We start from the raw sequence: 17,679 nt of genomic DNA on the forward strand, positions 1-17,679 counted from the left end.
TTTAGCTATAGCTCCCATATATGTACCGCCTGATTTTTCTAAATAAAAAAAAAACTCAATTGAACAAATAATACAATGTTTGTACTATAATTTTCTCGAAGAGGAGCGGAGCGGAGCGTGGAGCGGAGCGGAGCGTGGAGCGGAGCGGAGCGATTTTTTTTTTCTCGGAGCGGAGCGGAGCGAAAAAAATGGACCGCTCCGGATCCCTGGTCCTTGGTGATTGCGTTCAGGAAATGAAACCGGCGTGTCGCACCAACGATTATAGTCGACTAACATTTTGACACTATTTTAAATATATATTAACATAATTTTTTGTGTAGATCCGTTAGTTTCTAAATCTCAGTTATGATACAACAAATTGGCGATATTATTTCTGTTGGTTTCTTTTTTCATGTTTAGTTTTCTTCAATAGTTCATTTTAAAGAAAATAAAAGAAATTGTCGCTTTGAATGTTTCCCCTTGTCAAGTTATAAAAAAATGTCCAAAATGTCAAAAAAAAATATTTTATTCTGATTTTACAGATTTATTTTTGATTTTAGCGGAGAAACTCGAACTTAATACCAACCTTAAGTTCGTAACTGACGTGATGTGCTGAGTCCTTAAAATCTTTTGTTCAGTACGAAAGCAATTTTTTAATTTATTTTTGTGTTCATATTTTTTGTTAAGTAGCAATTTGATATTGCTTTTTAATTTACTCTTATGTTAACAAAAAAAAAACGTAAATTTTTATTAATAAAATTGAATATAAACAAATTTTCTTGATGCTTATTACTCAGAATATTTATAGAATCCCGAAAATTTCGGGATCCCGAAAAAATCCCGTGATCCCGGTATTCAATATTTTGAAATCCCGGAATCCCGAATGACAGCCCAAATCCAAAAAAATTTGAAGACTAAATTTCTATAATGAGAGATGCATAAAATGTAAATTTTCTTGCTAGATTGGTTGTACAACTGATCTCACAATTGTTCCAATTCTATAATTTTTTTAGTAGATTACAGTTACAGTTAACAGGTGCCGAATAGTTCAATTTGTATCGAATAGGCCATTTTTGCCATCGCCGCTGGCAAAAAACGCTGGCTTCATTGTCTGATTAGGTCCTTTAAATGCATAATATAGCCTCACTACTTATGAAATAATTGAGCTATTGAGCGACGATTAATGACCATTATAGTCGGATTTAGATGGAGTAGATCTTTTTCGGAGAAATGATTCCTATTAATTTAAACCAGTCGTAAGAGCTCTTTTTATGACTTATCTCTTAAGCTAGGCTTATGACGAATAGGATTCTTACAAGATTTTGATATTAAAAATTATAAATCAAATTGCGAATTTTCAAAGATTATTTCAGCAACATTGACAGATTGAAGAAAAGATCCAAATCGAAGACCAAGCCTAATATTCCGTAAATTGGTATAAATGCGACCTATGTGTTATAAAAAAAAAACTCCGAAAGCGCTATTCAGTCAATAAAATCGATAGTTTAAAAACTAGCCATGAAGATTGTTTAACGGAAAATATCGATAGTTGGAATTAAAAAATCAAAACTTTAATTCTAATCATCGTTTGTATGTTAAACATCGTATCATTATCCAGGATAAACTATGGTAAAAAATATTTAATAATCTACATAAAATACAATAGCTTTTGTAAAGCTAATCTCTCTGTATACACATTTCCGCCAAATAAACTCTGGTGTAGCTCATAATTTGAACGACTTTATTGGCCTGAAGAATTATTTTCCGAGTTATACTTACATAAATTTCACTTATAACCGGGCAAGGCAGGAACAATGACGCTACTTATTTACAAAAGAAAAGCCGCTTAGCATGAACAACAGTAAACATTTTCCATATTTCCCACAATAATGTCATTCATATAACAAAACAAAAAACAAAAACATAAAAATATGGAATCCAGTTCACTTTCGACTCCCGACAAAGACCACAAAACTGGGAGAAAATAATTCCTCAACTCTGATGATGTTGGTGGGCGAATGAGAGTTCTTCTCACAAGCCCTCAAATACTCAACGACAATGAAAATAGAGAAACAAGATTAGCATTAAAAACGTTTAACACAACAATTACACGACTACCATGAATAGAGGAAAAAAACGTCCAAATGAAAATCACAAATCAGAATTCTAAACAATCTGTGCGATTTATTTTCGTTTCCTTACAATAAAGAAATTTTGCCGGACGGACATTTGAACAAGCAACTCGTTGCTGTCGCCATATACACTACATGAGTTTTTCTCCAATCCCCACCCTTGTTTACACCCATCTTGTCATACCATACTACTCAACAAATTCCAGAAGCAAAATATAGCGGAACGAATAAACTCTGGAAAAGGCATATACACTATGAGCCACTCATTCACTAAAAAAAAAAAAAAAACAAATCATAAAAATGCAAATTATGTAGATTTTGTCAAAAGCATGAACTAAACAAACGGGAGATGAGGGAATCGCAAATAATTGTGTAGTGAAAAAAAGTGATGGTGCTCGTCAACAGGCCAAAATTAATGCTTTGTGGGGGGCCAAGGGTAAGAATTATGATAAATAATTCTAAAAATATTCCCAGTGAAATTGTCCGCTTTGTATTATTGGAGTACCTTAAGTAATATGGTGTGTTGTTCGATTTGAACCGATCTTCTTCAGGGGATATGTTTCGCAGAATAAAGCCCTAAAACTTGTGTTTAACTTGCCGAATCTATAAAGCCTTGAAGAAGCTGAGACGAATAAGGCATAACAGCGAACAAAATTTTTGCAGATATTTAGGAGCTTGTAAGGATATTACAGTGCAAAAATATACTACTTTTGGTTACTTTCGACAGTCGTCCGCCCATGCCACTGCAATTTGTGATAAGCTCCGCGGTAGAAACAAGGTCCTCAAGTCGCTTGCCGGCAGCACTTGGGGTCCGGACAAAGAAATCTTGTTGACTACATATAAGGCAATTTGCCGATCAGTGGTAAACTATGCAGCGCCAGTGTGGACACCTGAAACGAGCGACACGCAGTGGAATAACATACAGACCTGTCAGAACGCTGCCCTTAGAACTGTAACAGGATGACTCCGCAGTACACCCCTGGATCACCTTTATGCGGAGACCAAGTTCATCCCAGTGCGTCGACACAGTTACATGTTGTCAAAGCAGTACCTCTTGGGTTGCTATCGAAGCAGTCATCCACATTACCATCTTGTGGATAGACAACCTCCACCCAGGGTTGATCTTCACCTTCTAGAGCGCGAAATCCAGCGTTATAAATCAGAGCGTCTAGATCAGGCAGCATACCAGACAGGTCTGAACAGGATTCATGAGGATACTGTAGATGAAGCGGTGAGAAGCTACAAGGTTAATCCTGTTCTCGGAGTCCGACCACCGCCCATTGCACCGGAGGAGAGAGACCTCCCACGGCAGACCAGGGTAGTTTTGGCCCAACTAAGATCAGGCAAGTGCAGCCGCCTCAATTCCTACTTATCAGTGATTGATAGCAGCGTAGCTGCACAGAAAAAAATGTCACCAAACTATTTCCAATTAAAAAGTTGAAGTTGAAAATTTTTTCAATTAATAAATTAATTGATAGAGATAGATTAAGTCAATGATTGATAATTTTAAAATTTTTAAATAAAAAATAATTGATACAATAAACTTTTTAATCAAATTTGGAAGACTAAGACCAAAAAACCCTCTAAGTCAATTCAGTAAGTAATTGAAAATAATTAACTTTTTTAATTAATAAATTAATTGAGTTTTGCAATCAACATCAATTAAATTTTTAATTGAATCAATTAAAAAATTAATTGAAATTTGCTAATGAAATCAACTAATCTTTTAATCAAGAATTTTTTCTATGCCCAATTACAACTGTGATTGATACTATAGTTTTCGTGATTGAAGACATTTCAATTAAAAAATTAATTGGATCAATTAATTTCGTGATTGAATCTGTTTTTGTGTGTGTGACGTGTGTGCCATCTGTAATCAAGGGCCACATGATACTCGTCACCTCTTCGCTTGCCCAGCTAAATCTACCCGTCTCACCACCAGATCTCTCTGGACACACCCCATCCTTGTCGTAGAATTCCTTGATCTGGCTACTAATTGAACTACCAAAGCATAGAACAAAATGGATGAAACTACATTACAGCATGTTACAACAACACAACTACTTTTGGTTCTTAAATATGGTTTGTGGAAAAAATTATAATCTAAAAATTTTATAATTTGTTGTTTGTTGTTTGTTAGAGCCTAAAGTACAACAAGTAAGGAAAGTCTAAAGTCGGGCGGGGCCGACTATATTATACCCTGCACCACTTTGTAGATCTAAATTTTCGATACAATATCACATCCGTCAAATGTGTTGGGTGCTATATATAAAGGTTTGTCCCAAATACATACATTTAAATATCACTCGATTTGGACAGAATTTGATAGACTTTTACAAAATCTATAGACTCAAAATTTAAGTGGGCTAATGCACTAGGGTGGAACACAATTTTAGTAAAAAAATATGGGAAACATTTAAATCTGAAGCAATTTTGAGGAAACTTCCCAATATGTATTAGAAGTTTAGGAAAATTAGAGTCATTTTTACAACTTTTCGACTAAGCGGTGGCGATTTAACAAGGATAATGTTGGTATTTTGACCATTTTTGTCGAAATCAGAAAAACATATATATGGGAGCTATATCTAAATCTGAACCGATGTCAACCAAATTTGGCACGCATAGCTACAATGCTAATTCTACTCCCTGTGCAAAATTTCAACTAAATCGGAGTTAAAAATTGGCCTCTGTGGTCATATGAGTGTAAATCGGGCGGAAGCTATATATGGGAGATATATTCAAATCTGAACCGATTTGGCTGATATTTTGCAAGTTTTTCGAGACTCATAAAATATTTGAGGAAGATCGGTTGATATACACGCCAATTATGACCAGATACGTAAAAAATATATATGCAGCTATATCTAAATCTGAACCGATTTTTTCCAAAATCAATAGGGATCGTCTTTGAGCCGAAACAGGATCCTATACCAAATTTTAGGACAATCGGACTAAAACTGCTAAATCGACTCAGAATTTAATTCTAAGCCGATCCGTATACTAAAAGGTTGGTCTATGATTACTCCTTCTTGGCGTTACATACAAATGCACAAGCTTATTATACCCTGTACCACAGTAGTGGTGAAGGGTATAAAAATATAACAGCAGACATCTTCCGGTTTTAGGCCTTTTTTCTATGAGTGTATATGTATAGTATATTATTGAATTAAATAAATAAATAAAAAAATCCAACTGAAATTCTTTGTATTACCAAGTAACATACTCCGAGCCGTTTTTTCTGCGGAAATTATAATATTAGATCCATGTTACTTGTTTATTATCACCAAATGTCACAATATGTTCATTTGTGTTCACCCTTTGATCTAAGGAAACAAGAGTCCAAAATCGACTTTTCGGATTTTTGTCCAGACAATAGAAGTCGATTTTTGGTAATGTACAAGTTCGACTAATTGTTTTTTGATATTCATTGAGTCGCCGGTTTTTAATGCTATAAATTGGAATGATATAACTTCATATATAGTCCAATATATGAAGTTGTAGCATTCAGCGTTCTGAATGATTAATTTTCACCCAATCTCAATTTTAGTATAGTCGGCGTTAAGATAAACTCGCTCGATCGACTTCGATCTCTGTACACAGCCATATATATTATAACGTAAACAGATTGTGATATGAGAAAATTAGCAAACGACTGATGGCAAATCATCATCTTCAATCTTGGCTCAATTACCACAGAAAACGAGTACCTTATATTCGTCTCGCATTATAACACCACCGCTACTTTTAGTTAAAACATAAGCTGTGGCTTTCATTCACTGATTTATACATTGCTTTTTCCGTCGTTCCTTTATTAAAAGCGACATTTTGAGGCGTAAATAAAGCTAAATTGTACTCAAGGTCCAAAGAGAAGATAAAGAGAGAGGGAAAACAGCTCGACTCGGGGCCTTATACTAACGATAGACCTTAGTCACGCATATTATGACAGAGACGGACAGACAGACATTGAAAGAATGAAACGGATGGAGACTACAGAAACTAGATCGCAGAAACATCGTTCGTTTACAATTCATCAATTTACACTTACTCATTGAGTCGATTGTATGAGATGAGACGAGGGTGACCTGAGAAAGTCATTCTATACGGTAGCCGGCCGGCTTATAAATGATGACAAGAGGAAAACAATTGATCGAGAGACATTTATTTTATTATTGGTGCTTCTATTATTGGCAATAGACTGGCGAAACCATATTAAACTAAATTTCAACAAATGTCAACAGTTTGTGTATTGCATTATTATCAACATAAATTTCATCCTTTCCCCTATTCATCATGAATGCCATATAATTAACAGCTCGCAAGAACCATGACAGACCCATATTTATTTTACATTGAAGAGATTGCTTGTTTTTAGTGATTTATTACTTCCACTTACTTTAGTGTATAAATGTCTAAATGACATTTTTATTTGATGTTCTCTCTGGTATTAGGGGTGATTGTCGATGATGCTTTGGTTTGCCAAACAGATTTCGAATCTTTTTTATATTGTAAAAAATTTTAGAATGGTTTAATTGTGCTGGCAAATTAGGGCACAAAGTTTATGGCATCTTTTAGTTTCGATAAATATTGATCGCAGTTTGAGTTATGGTATAAAATCATTCCTTGGTCTCTGTACTTCAGTTTTAGCTTAGGTTACGTATGATGTTTGCCTCGTGTTAGATAAACGCTTAGACTGTCTTGCCAATTGTGATATCTTCGCTTCACTCCATCCGATTCTATGCTGAGGGTAATTCGTATATACAAAATAGGCCTAGAAATGTTTACCCCTCCCCCAACACTATTCTTATTGCCACCTACTTATATATAAATCCCCAAATGAAGGTTCATATCATTTAATAGATGCCACCATGCAATGGCTAGCGTACCGGCCTTGCATACAAAGGATCATGGATTCTTTTCCAGTTTCGACCAAATATCAAAATGTTTTTCAGAAGCGGATTATCTTTTCTCAGTAATGCTGGTTTGTCGTCACAGCTTCTCTAAATGGTTTCATCGCATTGCAAAACGTTTTTTGGATTCGACTATAAAAAAGAGGTCCTTGTCATTGAGCTAAACATAAATTGTAAATGAGCCTAAAATAAATTCAAGCCAATTTTTTATGACAGAGAATGCAAACAAAATAACATTTTCGGTATGTCATTTGGTAGCTTTTTAAGTAATTTTCTCTCTCCTCTGTTATTTGTGATAAGCTACAGTTTCTTTCCGATAGCATTAGGGATGCGAAGGTATTTTGTAATTGTGATATATGTAGCGACTTTATGCAACTAATCATCTTGTGGATAGGCCACCACCTCCCATGAAAGTCAGGTTCTGTGTTCATTATCCATATCCTGAGATCCAGCTTTAGAAACGATAACCTCTAGATCAGGCAGCATACCAGACTGGTCTGAATAGCATTCATGAAGATATTATAGATGTAGCAGGAAATAACTTCAAAGTTAATCCTGCGTTAGGAGTCCAACATCCGCCTTTAGTCCCGGAATCTGACTTAGAATAATAATTTATACAACATGATGAAAGATTAAATTGTAAGTTTTTTACAGAAAATTATGGTTCAATTGTAAGTTTTTTACAGAAAATTGGGGTTCAAGTAAAGAGTAAAAATATTGTTCTTTTCGTATATTTTTATTATTATGTCGTTGCCAGATTTCAATAAAGAAATTCCCTGAGGAAGATGGACAACCCCATCGAAACGTAGGATAAACATATGAAATAATATTTTATTTGCATAAGCTCATGACCTTGAAAGCCTGCCTAGATATTGTAGAAATCATAACAAATTTTTTTATATACGAACGGTCCCATCGCCCACTTTCCCGCCCCTTCCGACCGGGAGGGCCACGTCCCCATGACGTAGGGACAGCGTACACACCATGATCCGGACCATGGCGGGGTGGAGGCAGAGGGATTTGACCAGCTACAGAGAAGGACTCATCAGCCGGATATATTAAAACACAAGATCAAATATTAAGTTATTCAATAAAACTAATGTATTAGTTATCCAAATATGCTAAAATTCTAGACTTCATCATATCAATACTAAGGTTAGTGTCAGCTAGATGATAGATTGAATTAAAAATAATGCACATCCTACGAACAGACTCCACAGAAGCATAATTCGAACGTTGAAAATCAATGTAAAGAAACTGGTAATTCCTAGATGCCCTAAAAGGAACATTTATCCTAATATCAATTCCGAGCATGGAATATCCCCACTTACTAACCTATACATCATCATGGAGCTCAACATCGTCCGTCGGCTCCTAAGAGTAGGCAAATTAATCAGCCTCAATCTAGAAGTGTATGAAGGGAAAACAAAATCACTGTTCCAATGAAGATGTCTCAAAGCGAACAACAAGAACTGCTTCTGAACCGATTCTATCCTATGAATGTAAATTTCATACTGAGGATCCCACACGATAGAACCATACTCTAGAATGGGTCTAACAAGGGCAGTAAAAAGCCTCTTTGTAACATAAGGGTCCGAAAACTCCTTCGCCCAACGCTTTATGAATCCTAGAACCCCATACGCCTTACTCACCATCGAAACAATATGACCATTAAAATTAAGCCTACGATCCATAACAATGCCAAGATCAACAAAAGAATCAACCTCTCCCAATGACGAGCCCCGTATACTATACCGAACATCAATAGGCCTAGACCTAAAGAATCGCATAAACTTGCATTTCCTCAAGTTCAAATCCATCAGATTTACCCTACACCAATCATCAAAGCTATCCAAATCACCTTGTAATAAATGCACCTGACCAGATTTATCAAACGAGGGGAATAACTTAACGTCATCAGCATACATCAAAATCCTAGAGTTAACTACGGACTGAGGTAAATCGTTTATAAATAACAAAAATAAGACAGGCCCCAAATGACTACCCTGAGGCACACCTGATGGGACATCAAAGCACCTTGAATAGGAACCACCAAAAGACACAATCTGCAAACGGCAATCAAGATACGACGAAATCCAAGCCAAAAGTGTACTGGCCAATCCAATCCTATCCAGCTTATGATTCACCCGGTCAAAAGCCTTACTAAAATCCGTATAAATAACATGAGTCTGATTGCCAACAACAAACTGATTAATAACATGAGAAGTAAATTCCACCAAGTTCGTAGTAGTCGATAGGCCCTTACGAAAACCATGCTGGCAGGGATCCAGTATCGAAGAAATGCCATGCGACAAAACATCAGTCACCATCTTTTCAAAAACCTTGGGAATAGCACTCAATAAACCACGGTCTTCAAAACATGTTGGTGCTTATATAGAACCATGGTCATTTATATGCAATGTGGACATATTTACTATTGCAAAACAAAGGCTGCCTGCAGAGACTAAATTTTGGATCCCTTACTATTTTCTTTATACATCAATGATATTTCCAACTGCCTTCAATAATGAAAATCCATATTTAATTTTAAAACTGCAAGACTCTCTATTGGATTTCGAAAAGAAATTTACAATTGAGATATTTTCTTATGGCATACTTTATCCGACTAATTCCACTTTTGGCTCACTATTAACAAACCTAGTTTTTAATATGAACGTATATTAGAGACATACATACAAATTAAATATTCGTGTCACTCAAAAAGCAAAGAGATTAAATGTGGTTAACAATTAAATACGACATCCCAATCTATTAAAAATATAAACATTTTGTCTGGCTTTTATACTATTCAAGGCAATAACCTACTCACATATAACAATTGTTTCTGGTCCGTGTTTTTTCATCCCCCATGGATCAGGAAAATATGTATAAAAACCCATTATGGAATACCAAGTCCCCCAAGTCCTGGTATGGGCCGATGATAAAAGGCTACAACCACTAACTTCACTAACACCGTAACAGCAATTATAGGGGGCTTCACTCGTGACACTAAGTTTAGATCTGCAGCCAGTCAACAAGGCCAGCCCTAACTTGGAGAAAATGTTCAAAGCCATCCACGGAATGTATATACGCCCTCATTGTAATGTCCCATACAATAACAAAACACATCCATAGTGATGAAATATTTTAACTCAATTCCATTTAATTTTTGTCATCCTTCCCATGCATTCATTTACAATTTATTTTATTTCATCTATGTTGTGTTTTTCTTTTTGTTATTTCCTTCGTCCTGTGACATTGGGTTTTTGTGCATTGCTGGCTACAACAATGGCAGCAAACAAAAAACTTAACCCCCCAAACCAGACATCATCTAGCCATTCATCCACCCACTCAAAATATAATCCATATCCCTGTACAACACACTTCCAAATGCACATACATTGAATCAACACGAACACGTTTGCTTGAACAAATATTCAAACCAATGGATGGAGGTGTGCGTGCGCATTTATCCTAGAAGTATCTTCAATGCATGAGTGTAGAACGATAGCGGTCTATGTTCCAAAATCCAGATCATTCAATTTAGGATTACCAATAAAACCTTAAAGATAAATTATTAATGTTGTGAATATGAACATAAATGAAGAAAACGCTATTTTACGCAGTTGGCAGTGGAAAGAGAATGTCATTGAATTTTATGAAAAAGAATTTTTTCCCTCGGTTGTGTTTGTTAAGCCTACAATTTCGGAGCACCTGTATACACGCAGGGAAGGAATATAATCGCCTAAAGCCTCTTCCGAGAGCATAATGCCACTTGTTCACGTGGAGCATTTTTTACCGGAAAATATTTTTTTCTGGCCAAACATAAACATGCCTTCCGAAATAACATGGTTGCGACAATTATGTTACACGTTCTCCGTAAGAAAGTAACATTATGCTCTTGAAACATGTTTGCGATGATCATATTCCTTCTTTGGTTGCATGAAAATTAAAACCCCTGAATGCTGGGACGTTGAAACTCCTCACAGATATCAGATACTTATTTATGTTTATAAATCATTGAACAATATAGAATATCACACTATTGGATTTTGTCAAAATCAGATTACGTTTAATGCAAGGAATAGAACACAATTACGAGTAGTTAGATGTATGTTGGAGATGCCCAGACAACGAGTAGAATGCACTGGTTGTTCCTTGTTTAACAGATTACCGGTTGATGTAAGGAACTTGTTACGGCTATCGCAATTCAAACGGAAGTTGAAGAATAATTTACTACGTAATGTTCAGGAATTTTTGAATTAATTTGTAATTTGAATTATTTACTATAATCAATTGTATTAATTTTAAAATATTAAATAGTTTTAGGTTACTTCTTAATTAAAAACTTTAGAGTAGTTGTTATCTTGCCAACTTGCCTCAAAATTGTCTTAAAGGCGCTGAGGCTATAAAATGTATTGTTATGTTTTTAATTTAAAATTTAAATAAAATATTGAAAAAAAAAACAAAAAAAAAGTTTTGAGTGTTGACATCGAAGTGAATAATCAAATTCCGAAAACAAGAATCAAAATCAAAACCATCAACATATTTTTGTAGTTCAAAGAATCCATGTCTCCGTTCCCAGTCAATTATAAAAATTTCCTAAAGAAGGTAAAAATCCTTGAACTACAGATAAATTTTTTTGTGCGTAAAAACTTTTTTTAACCGTGTATTGCATACTGTCACGTACACCTACGCAAAATATCTATCCTGCTATTAAAGTAACGCCAGTAACAAACGACCTTTGCTCGAACCCACAAGTATGATGATACTTTGGTACAACATACATTCATGGTTGTTTTCAATCCATATTCCTAGGTTTCCTCATTTTGCTACTGATGACGGACGGACAGAGAAGTGCAAAGTAAACATGTTTGATCCTTAAGTCAATTTAATTTTCTAAAGGAGGTATAAAAATGTACACAACGTGTGTCTGACATTTGTTTGAGTATAATGTGAAAGCCCAGTTTCATTGTGGATTTTAGTGGTGGCTATCAATCGGTCGTTCTTGTGTATACCCAATAAACACAGGATGAGCGTTTTTCAAATGCAACAATTTTTCAGTTTGAGGGTAAATATAATTTTCAACATAAATTCAACTTGACTTGAAATAGCTCATCTGCAATACATCTTCAAATTGTTTGCGAATTACTTCCAATTTGCCAAAATGTTGACGAAATCTTTGAAAAGGTGTTGAAGATGATATGAGAAAACTTTGACAAAACACTACCCTAAAATGCAACGAAAAAACCATGTGGTTTTCAATACTTATTTGTGCAACGAAGTTCGTGGTCAATTGCAAGAAATAAAAAAAAATGGAAAATTTTAGACAAATAACCAAATAGTATATAAAAATAGGTAAGTGAAAATAAAAAATGAAATAAAACTTTAAGGAAGTCACTAAATGTATATCTCTTTGCAGAAAACTAAAATTATGGATTATACGTTCTTGAAAACATTAAAAAGCTGACCAATGAAAAAAAGGTGGACAATTAACTGGAACTGCTTCAAATAGTTTATAATAATTGGTACGTCAATACGAAAAATTAAATCAACACTTTAAAGAAGTCACTAAATTTAAATCTCTTTGCAGAAAACTATAATCTTTGGATGCTACATTCTTGCAAACAATAAGAAGCTGACCAATGAAAATTGAGTAGCTTATCGACAAGAAAAAGTTTCCAGAAACATTACAAGTGCAACCAATTAAAATTGTTAAAAACAACAAATTGTTGAAATCAACAACTTCTTGATGAAAATGTGCATCACATCGTCAGTTTAATTCATATGCTATTATCAGTTTAAAATGGATAGTTTGTGAATTCCTTCTGCTGAAAATCAATTCTCACACGCGGTCCAGAACGTTCCTAATTTCAAATTGCTCGCATGTTAATAAAAGGAAGGAACCAAAAGGAAGGAAATCGAATTATAAATGCAAAAGTGTTTACTAATAATGTTTAAGATATTTAAAGTTTTGTTGTTTGTTTTTTTTTTTTGTTCTTATTTGTTGACGAAAAAACCACATGGTTTTCAATACTACTTTGGACAACAAAGTTCGTGGAAGAAATAAAAAAATGTGGAAATTTTTTAATAATCAATTGAAATTGCTTATAATAATTGGTAAGTAAAATTAAAACACGAAATGAAAACTTTAAGGAAGTCACTAAAATCAAATCTCTTTGCAGACAACTAAAATATTTGGATGCTGATTCTTGGACACATTAAGAGACTGGCCGATGAAAAATGATAGTGGCATATCGAGAAGAGAAAGTTTCCATAAATCAAAGTGCAACCAAAAACACGTGGTATTTATTCTTTTCCATATCAACAACTACTGGATGATAATTCGCATCACATCGATAGTTTAATTTACATCGCATCATCGGTTTAATTTGTTATTTTGTGAATTGAAATTGCTGGAAATTTATTCCAATTATCTAGTCATCAAGTTCCTGAAAATTGCCAGTATTTTAATAACAACAATTTTGTAAAACCAACGTTCTTGAGGAAAACACGAAGTACGTGGTCAGTTGGAAGAAATACAAATTGGTAAGTCAAAATAAAAAGTGAAATGAAAACATAATGGAAATCACAAAACTCGATTGTTTTGCAGAAAACTAAAATAATTGGATGGTATATTCTTGGAAGATGTTGGCCGATGAAAAACCGATGAAGGGAACAACAAAGAAAAGTTTTCAGAAAACTTACAAGGTGCAACCAATTAAAACAAAGTGCAACAATTCCTATATCAAGAACTTCTGGATGAAAATGTGCATTACATCAATTTACATCCCGTCATCAGTTTGATATTTTGTGATTTCCTCTTGCTGGAATCTATTCTAACACACAAGCCAGCAAGTTCCTCGATAGTAATTATTTCAAATTGCCAGGATATTAATTAATAGTTATTTGACACCAACATTATGGAGGAAATGGAATTATACATGTAAAAATGTTTAAGATATTTAAAGTTGTATTCATAGTTTTATTTATTAATACGTTTAATAAGATAATTACATTTTGATTGGTATTATATTATTATTTTTATATATTATTAATGTTATTTTTAAGATTATTATATTTGTTAACGAAAAAAATAATAAAATTTACAAAATCTCTAGAAATTTAGTATTGACTTTCAGTTAGAACTAGGATTGACTTTCATACAAATTGTGGTTTGAAAGTATTCGCAACAATGCTATTTTTTTATTTTTATCACATTGAAAACTGTTTGAGAAATTATTGAGTAGCGATGCATTTCAATTTGAGGATTACAATTGAGAAGTTATTGCTATTGTGTTGAATTTTACTGTTGAGGGTAATGTCTGTTTTTTGTTGAGAACGCGATTTTCTCAACAATTTCTCAACTTGAATATTACCCTAATCCTTTGAAAAAATGTTTGAAAAATTATTGAATTTTAGTATTTTTCAAACGTTTGTGTTTATTGGGAAGTGGTAGTTTTTCAGATATTTTTCCAGACACGCTGCCTCCATCGAGAATAAATTGGCGTCGTTCTAAATTTATCCAAGAAGGCACCTAATAATTGCACTCATGGGATACTTTTTTGCAGTAACTTGGCGTGGTACAACTTCTTAATAGTGACGACACTTTTGCGACGACTTTTGGATATCGTATACGACTGTTTTCGACATAGTGGGGATTCTCAGAACTGCCGTCAAAGTTAATTTTGTGTTTTTTTTTTCTCAAGTGGCGTCCTTTTTTCGACGACGAAAAAAGTTTTTTCATAAAGATCAAAACATTTTAGGTTGTGACCATGTTCTTTTAACTAAAAGAAAACATTTTGAATGAATACCATAACATTTTAAATCGTGACCATTGTATTTTCATTCAAACAAAATTCTTTTTATCAATATAATAACATTTTAGATGACAATTATATTTTTCTTAGAACCATGTTCACTGAGCCAACATCGTTGCAGGTGAAAATGTTACATGGTCGCCGCAAAAATAGCTCCTATCATATTATTTTGCTCTTCAAATATGATTGTGACAATCATGTTTCTTCTCTGCGTGTAACTTATTTTATCATGTTGGCGTTTGTAGTATATTTCAGACAGGAAAGGTCTAAAATAACCCACAATGAAAACATTTATTTTATTGTTAAATCTCATTGTGAGTGTGAACCTTATTTATAGTGGGACAGGTATACTAAGGTGGACTTGGTAACACGTCGTGTCAGCTGTCCTTTATGATAATTTTGTCTTTGAAATTAATATATAATGGTTATATTTTTGAATTTAACTCATACCCTTTTTGAGTGTACGATTTTCACTTTATTTTATCACCAACTTCCCATTCGTTCATCTTTGGCCATTATAACAAAAACATGTTTCATGTCGTTAAGTGCTGTTTCCTCCTTTTGGCATTATTATTATTTTTCTGCTCGTGCAATTTGTTGTAGTTGATGGTGGGGCTGGGTGCCATATGCTACTTCATAGATTACATTAGCCAGTCAAAGTGAGTTGCAACTTTTCCTTTTGGTTTGTCTTTATCTTGCCTTGGCGTTGTCGTTCTCCTTGTTTTACTGACTAACGACAAACTAGCGTCTCCATATTTGCATAGTAGCGTAAATTATGAGGAGTCAATGAAATACATGGCTCCATCAACGCTTTAACGTGTATTTATTTTAGTAGCAGTAGCAGCAGAAGCATTATGTATTTATACAGTCAACGATGAATATTAGCATACACCTTGCATGTCTTACGGTTGTGACTCGTGTTGAAGTCTAATAACAGTTTTGATGTACAAAAACTTGTGAACAATAGTGTGCTGGTAATCCATGTAACAACACCATAGTTTCCCAAAAACTCTCCAAGGTGTTCATCGTTTGCTTGGCCAAAGGATGTGGCGCATGCAGACTATATTCCTGGGGCTATCTAAATACCAGTGTTTTGTATATTTATGTGACACATTGGCATGCGTGTCATCAAAATGTGTCGGTAACCGCCGCTCCTGGTCTTTTTTTTTCAATATTATGCCTGTGGAAAATTATGAATGGAATGAAATGAATGTCTGCCATTGTGGCGACAGTAGTAAATTATGCACATTGTAAATCGTAGATTATTTTTTCTTCTATGCAAATTTTTTGCACCTCCCTACATGGCTTTAGAGAACGTATTTTTGAAAAGATTGGAGCATCGTGTATCCTGTAAAGAAGAGACTTTATTGAAAAATAAATCGCCACTTTTCCAAAAACTGGGCTAAGTACTTCTTAGGCCACCTTCATGGCAGTGTTTAAACCAACGATGTAATTCGAAAATTCTCATAGTGAAACCACAAAAATTCTCTAGTTTAAACTGCATGATACCAAAGGGTTGACGGTATTTTTCTTGAAAAAAAAAAACGATGTTAAAATGCATGCTACTTAGATATCTGTATACCCATACATTACATATGCTCGCTCTGCTACAAACAAGTATCTAATTACAGCATAGTATAAAATGATGTAACGAAGAGATTCACACAACACACATATACAACAATCCAATGCGTGCATTTCGTAGTGGCAACTACTTCACGTACTTTGTTTGTTTATTTACATACCCGGTAAGTACAAATGTAAACATTGAAAAATGTGTCTATTTGTGTATGTGCACTATGGCTACCAAATACTTTGCGAAATTCATCTCCGTTTTGTGCTCAAGCCCCCATACATTCTCCCGCACTGTAAACTGTTGACAAATTGCTAACTGTAAACAAATCAGTCGTGTATCCAAGATATACTTGTATGGTAAGAGCAAGAGAGATGAAGAGAAATTATACGATTAAGACCTAAAATTGTACGCATGTACAATTCGGTGTGCCACTATAATATTCTCGTATATATAGGCAAAATGCCCATAAATGGTAAATGTGTTTAACAACAACATCAACTCAAGAACACCAATAAGCAATGCTTTGTACATTGAGGCTCTCTATTTTCCTTTTGCTTGCATTTTAGATTATCTTACCCTGAGTAGTAGTGGCGAAAGTGTTTGTATTTCATTTTGACATATAGTTGTTTTAGCAGTTTGATTCAGACAGTATGGATTTATCAAACTCTTTGCATATATAGTCACTTGAATAAATAATTAAAGGAAAATTTCATCAGCAAAAGCCACAACCTATTTCGGAGTACGAGATTAGCTATATTTGGGCTTATTTACATTCATTTAGAAGTAAAACCAAGAGTTATAGTCCTTTTCTGCATGGTTTCAAATGGAAAGTGCTTTATTTTGTAGAAGCATTTGCGAGTCGCAATGGAAATTGATAAAATATGAATGCAATATAGGTTTATAAAAGTAAGTTTTTATATTACCAAAATCCCAGGAGGAACAAAGACAATCTTCTCTCATATCAATGTGTAAGAAAGAATTTTTTATAGATTTCAAGACCGTTCAAACGCTATTCTATATATTATAAATAACCATTTAATTTGAAGTTTTGCAAGGCTAACATTTTGCAAGATATACTAAGGGATTTCAAACCTAACATAGCATGGTAAACATCGAATTTTAAGCCATGAATTTATTAAAAAATCGAATTTGACAATTTAAATCGCAATTTTGTCTTTGGTGAGCAATTTTTCTATCGACTAAATAATCCGCCGGAGATTTTTAATTTCACTTTATCTTTGCATTCGTCCTTCATAACGAAATAA

The 17,679-nt window shown here is 34.1% G+C and overlaps 1 protein-coding gene and 1 long non-coding RNA gene across 4 annotated transcripts in view; both read left to right on the forward strand.

The window, feature by feature from the left end:
- Abl (tyrosine-protein kinase Abl) overlaps positions 1-17,679 on the forward strand; it is a 140,581-nt gene that overhangs the window by 4,208 nt on the left and 118,694 nt on the right. The window lies entirely within an intron of this gene.
- LOC142236878 (uncharacterized) lies at positions 12,051-14,142 on the forward strand. Its single transcript, XR_012722242.1, has 5 exons — positions 12,051-12,376; positions 12,441-12,546; positions 12,612-13,138; positions 13,204-13,567; positions 13,632-14,142. It is a non-coding gene; the product is annotated as an uncharacterized LOC142236878 (long non-coding RNA).

This window comes from Haematobia irritans, chromosome 4 (assembly GCF_050003625.1).
Source record: "Haematobia irritans isolate KBUSLIRL chromosome 4, ASM5000362v1, whole genome shotgun sequence".
Taxonomy (NCBI): domain Eukaryota; kingdom Metazoa; phylum Arthropoda; class Insecta; order Diptera; family Muscidae; genus Haematobia; species Haematobia irritans.